Here is a 5,882-nt window from a genome sequence, read left to right as displayed (position 1 = left end):
AGAAGGACCTTACCAAACGTGTGCCAGGCTTACTACCAACAGCCCTCAAAGCCAGGGCTAGCTGCATGGATAAGAGGCTTGTTCCTAGCATGAAGCTCCCACTGGGGCATGGGGTGTCAAGGACTGCCTCTATAAAGATCAGGGTGAGAATGCCCAAGCCTTAAACAGCAAACTCTACAGCCAGCCTGGACTACAGAGCAAGCACCAGGCCAGCCAGGGATACATAAGAAGACTGTCTCAAAAAAATTGTATATGCCATGATAATCTTTTTTATAAAGTTTTAAAAAATCAACTAAGTGCTGGAGAGATGGATCAGTGGTTAAGAGCACTTGCTGCTCTTGAAGAAGACCCTGGTTCAGTTTCCAGCACCCACATGGAAGCTCACAACCATGTCTAACTCCAATTTCAGAAGATCAGAAGATCCGACGCCCCCTTCTGGCCTCTGTGGGCACTGCATGCAGGCCAGCTGGGGCTACAGGGAGATCCTGTCTCAAAAATACCAAAACAAAAAAAAAAAAAAGGAAAATCAATCAACTAAATGGGGGCTGGAGAGATTGCTTAGTCATTAAAGACTCAGGTTCACAACCTAAACATAAAAAAATCAACAAAATGGATGAGAATGTGACTCGGTTGGTAGAGTGCTTACATATCATGCACAAAACCCTAATGCCTTGTACTCCATAAAATGGGGAATGGTGGTGCATGCCTATAACCCCAGATCTTGGGAGGTGAAAGCAAGAGGATCAGTAGTTCAAGGTCATCCTCAGCTACATAGTAAGTTTAAGACCAGCTTGGTCTACATAAGACCCTGCCTCAAAACAAAACAACGAAATCAAGCTAAAGTAATGTGCTTTTCAGAATAAAAATGCATATACAGGTGAGATGAAACCACATTAAAAAGTAGAGCGTGGATTGGCACAGCTGGCTTCTTCTTTTCCCAACATGGCACAGTAAATTAACATCAATCATGGAGCTGAATCTGCCACAGTTAGAAATACTCAAGAACCAGCTGAACCAGGAAGTGGAGTTCTTGTCCACATCCAATGCCCGGCTCAAGGTGGTACAGACCAAGTGCGTGGAAGTCAAAGACTATCTGAATGTTCTGAACAAAAGCAAAGAGGGAAAAGAATTACTGATTGATTCTACTGATGAGTTCTAATGTCTGGGCAGCTACATGATATGGAGCTTGTGCTCATCAATGTAGGAACTGGCTACTATGTGGAGGTGAGTGGAAAACAGCGTGTGGATGTCCTTGGGAAGGGAAGAGCTACAGTGTAGGGCAGGGTCTTTTATTTTTTCATTCACTTCTGATCATGCAGACAGCTGAGGATACCAAGGACTTATTCAAAAGGAAGATAGACTTCCTTACCAAATGGAGGAAATTAAGCCAGCTCTGCAGGAGAAGCATGCCATGAAACAAGCTGTCAAGGAAATGATGAGCTAGAAGATTCAGCAGCTCATAGCCCTGGGGGCAATTCAGGCTGCTGCCAAGGCCTGAGAATATGTTGCAGAAATGAGGCTTAGAGGGACCCTGTTTCCAGGGGCCTGGGACTTAGTAGGCAATGCCTTCTGGTGTCTAGGAAGGTGGTCTTGTGTTTAATGCTAATGTGCCAGGTGGGAAAAGAAGTAGAGCATGGTGGTACATGCCCGTCATTCTGGCCCTTAGGGAGTAGGGGCAGGAGGATTTTGAATTCAAGGCTTGCCTTGGGGCTACCTTGTCTCAAAACAGGCAAACGAAAATAGACAAGAAGGTGGGGCCATAGATAAACCAATGAGAGAGGATATAGACAAAGGAATATTCTGTGTCCCCTGATACAGTGCAGCAGTGGTGACAGTAAGATGTGCTTTATCACTTTGCATGTGGCAAGTTCACTGACAAGATAAGTTCCAGGACAGAGGGGACCCCCCCAGACCTGATGCTTGACATGCAGAAGGAGAAAATAAATTTTTGTTGAATGAACTTGATCTAAGCTTCTTGACGCTCACTTTTTTCCAGATCAAATGAAATAGGAAAAAAGGCTGGAGCAGTAGCTGGCACCAAGGACTTTTTATTTTATGTGTATGAGTGTATTGCCTGCATGTATGTGAGTGCACCCATTTCATGCAATGCCCTTGGAGGTCAGATGAGGATGTCCGATTGCCCTGGAACTGGAGTTATGGATGGTTGTGAGTTGCCATGTGGTTGTTAGTCACCATGTGGGTGCTAGGAACCCGAGTCCTCTGCAATAGCAGGCAGTACTTTTAACTCCTGAACCATCTCTCGAGCCTCCCTTTTACAAAGATATTTTATTACATTTTATTTATTATGATTATTTTGGGCTTTCATTTGTTTTGTTTTGGATCTCCCTGTAGCCCCAGCTGAGTTGGAACTCACTATATAGACCAGGCTGTCCTCAAACTCACAGAGATTCACCTGCCTTTGTCTCCCGAGTGCTGGTATTAAAGGTGTGCACACAATGACCTTTATTAATTTTGCTTTTTGAGACAGAGCCTAACTATGTAGCCTAGTCTGGCCTTGAACTCAAAATCCTCAGCCTCAGAGCAGCTGGGATTTTACCTGCATACCATTGCACCCAGCCTTAGCCTAGACTTTTAAAACAAAACAGAACAAAAAATGAAAATAGGCTGTCTCCCTAGAGAAGTGGACTCTGCCCTTGCCTAAGCCCTTGCTTGGTATGGGTGGGAAGTCACATGAATGCTGGTGATTTAGTAGTTGCTGGGAAATTGACAGAATGCATGGCTTACCTGCTTCCTATCACCACTGGAAGCCACAGGAAATATGGTAAGTACCTGCTGTAACTTGGAGAAGAGCTCCATGCTGGGAGCCTGGTCTACAGGGCTTTTCCTGCACATCTGTGAGACCAGGAGTGGGAGGGTGCACAACATTCCCCTCACTACCCTCAGACTATGCCTTCTACCCACACTATGACTTAAAAAGGAATAGTGTCTTCCAAAGGCCTGTGTGTTAAAAGACTTGGTTCCAGGGGCTGGAGAGATGGCTCAGCAGCTAAGAGCACTGGGTTTGGTTCCCAGCATCAACATGGCAGCTAACAACCATCTGTAACTCCAGTTCCAGAGGATCCAGCATCCTCTTCTGACCTTCCTGTACACTTTATACACAGGTACACTTATATATATGCACATGCACACACAACATTCATACACACAAAAATAAAAATAAATAAAATAGCTGAGAGTGGTGGCCCACGCCTTTAGTCCCAGCACTCGGGAGGCAGAGGCAGGCAGATCTCTGTTAGTTCGAGGCCAGCCTGGTCTCCATAGTGAATCCAGGTCGGCTAGGGCTACAGGGAGACCCTGTCTCAAAAATAAATAAATAAATAAATAATAAATAAATAAATAAATAATTTAAAAAGGACTTGATTCTGGGGGCTGGAGAGATGGCTCAATGGTTAAAAGCACTGGCTGCTCTTGCAGAGGACCTGGGTTCAATTCCGAGCGTCCACATGGTGGCTAATAACCATCTGTAACTCCAGGTCCAGGGGAATCCAACACCTTCTTTTGACTTCCATGGGCGTTGCACGACACAGGTATACTTACACACATGCACTAAAATAAAAATAATAAATAAATTTTTTTAAAAAAAGACTTGGTTCTAGCTGGGAGTGGTGGCACACACCTTTAATCCCAGCACTTGGGAGACAGAGGCAGGCCGATCTTTGTGAGTTCAAGGCCAGCCTTGTCTACATAGTGAGTTCCAGGACAGCTGGGGCTATAAGGACACCCTGTCTCAAAAAGACAAATAAAAAAAAAAAAAAGACTTGGTTCCAAGGTACTGTTACAGGAGGTGGTGGAACTTTTAGAAAGTGGGGCCTTGTATGAAGTATTTTGATCATGGGAAGGTACCCTCAAAGGAGGCTGAAGGACACTGGTCATTTCTTCCTCTCTGACTCAGCTTCCTGGCTCATGACAGGAGCATTGTGCTTTGCCACATGTTACCTAGATGTGCTGCCCTTGATAGAGGCCTGAGCAATGGGGTCACTCAGTCTTGGACTGGAACCTTAGAACCATGAGCCAAAACAAAGCTTTTCTCTTTGTAAGTTAACTGCTGGCGATACTTTGTTATAGTAATGGGGTAGTTGACTAACACAACCCATCTAGGAAGCTTTGAGTCATAGATCTGCAGCAAGTCATCCCAAATCCTGAGCTGCTGAGTCTAACTAACTAACTAACTAACTAACTAACTAACTAACTAGCTATTTCATGCTGAAATATTGAATGTGGTTTAGTGAAAGGCTGCACAGAGCAGCAAACCCCTTCTTTTGCTCATTCCTTAAAGTTCTATCATCCAGCTATCCTCATTAGCCGCTCAGTGTTGCCCATTCTAAGTCATAACTAACTAACTAACTAACTAACTAACTAACTAACTAACTAACTAACTAGTTTAACTAACTAGCTATTTCATGCTGAAATACTGAATGTGGTTTAGTGAAAGGCTGCACAGAGCAGCAAACCCCTTCTTTTGCTCATTCCTTAAAGTTCTATCATCCAGCTATCCTCATTAGCCGCTCAGTGTTGCCCATTCTAGGAGGGGACAGCTGCTTACCTGGGAGAGCACCTGGCTGTAGCCACCTAGAGTAGTGTCAGGGGTAAAAGGACTAAGGCCAGGATGGCTTTTGTACTCTGGCCCAGAACATAAGTCATCCATCCCCTAGTGGGGTTAAGTGGTAGACACAAAGCTCTGCTAGAATCAGAGCTGGACTTGTTCAGCTGTGCCAGGCTCGCCACCAACAACCCTCAAAGTCAGGGCTGGCTACATGGGATGAGAGACTCATACCTGGCGTGAAGCTCCTACTGGAGCTTTGGGGCCTCAAGGTCTGTCTCCACCAAGATCAGGGTGACAGTGCCTCAGCCTTAAGCCAGAACATCTCTTGAGGACGGTTGTCAAAACCAAGTGTGTGTGTGGGGGAGGAAGGAAACAACAAAAACAATCAACTAGCTGGATGTGGTGGCATATGCCTTTCGTCCCAGCACAAAGGAGGCAGGCAAATCTCTGTGAGATCTAGGCCAGCCTGGTCTACATAGCAAGTACCAGGTTAGTTGGAGCTACAGGGAGACACAGGTTATCCAAAACACATTCTAATCTTTGTCTATTTTTCTGGTTCCTTCTTCCCTGTTTGTTAACATTCTGCTCCATTCTTGTATTTGGGGTTTTGGTGGGGGAGAGGCTGGAGACAGAGTCTTACCTATGTAGCCCTGGCTGGCCTGGAACTTGCTATGTAGACCAGACCTGCTGCAAACTCAGAGATCCACCTGCCTCTGCCTCCTGAGTGCTGGGATTAAAAGCATGTGCCACCAAGCCCTACAAATTAAACAGTCTTCCTTATTTGTGTGTTTATTTTGGCAGTGCTGGGGATTGTACCTAGAGCCTTGTGCATGCAAGTGCTGCACTACTAACTTACATCTCTAGCCTTGGGATTAAAAAAATTTTTTTTAATCCCGTGTGTGTGTGTGTTTATATGTATGAGTGTAGGTGTGTTTATGCAACAGCACACCTTTGAAGGACAACTTCGGGCATCTGTTGGTCCTCACATTCTACCTTGTTTGAGGCAGGGACTTTTTGTTGTTCACTGCTGGGAAAGCCAGACTACCTGGCCTGTGAGTTTCTGGGGATTTTCCTGCCTGTCTCTCATTACCCCACAGGAGCACTGGGATTATAGACACACATGCTACAGCACCCAGATTTTACATAGGTTCTGGGTATTCAAACTCAGGTCCTCACCTCCCCAGCCCTGGGGTTCTTTTGAGGTTTGCAAAAAATTGTATCTGTTTATTCGCCCTCTTTTTCTCCAACACTTCAGCAAAGTCTTCCTCCCTCCCTCCTTCCTTCCTTCCTTCCTTCCTTCCTTCCTTCCTTCCTTCCT

At 45.3% G+C, this 5,882-nt stretch overlaps 1 pseudogene; it reads left to right on the top strand.

The window, feature by feature from the left end:
* The first annotated feature begins 609 nt into the window (after positions 1 to 609).
* On the top strand, positions 610 to 1,498 carry LOC103725357 (annotated as a pseudogene).
* The last annotated feature ends 4,384 nt before the right edge of the window (positions 1,499 to 5,882 follow it).

This window comes from Nannospalax galili, unplaced genomic scaffold (genome assembly GCF_000622305.1).
Source record: "Nannospalax galili isolate Female #2095 unplaced genomic scaffold, S.galili_v1.0 scaffold1829, whole genome shotgun sequence".
Lineage (NCBI taxonomy): Eukaryota > Metazoa > Chordata > Mammalia > Rodentia > Spalacidae > Nannospalax > Nannospalax galili.
Note: the sequence above shows the minus strand (reverse complement) of the source record. Positions and strands in the feature narration are given on the sequence as shown.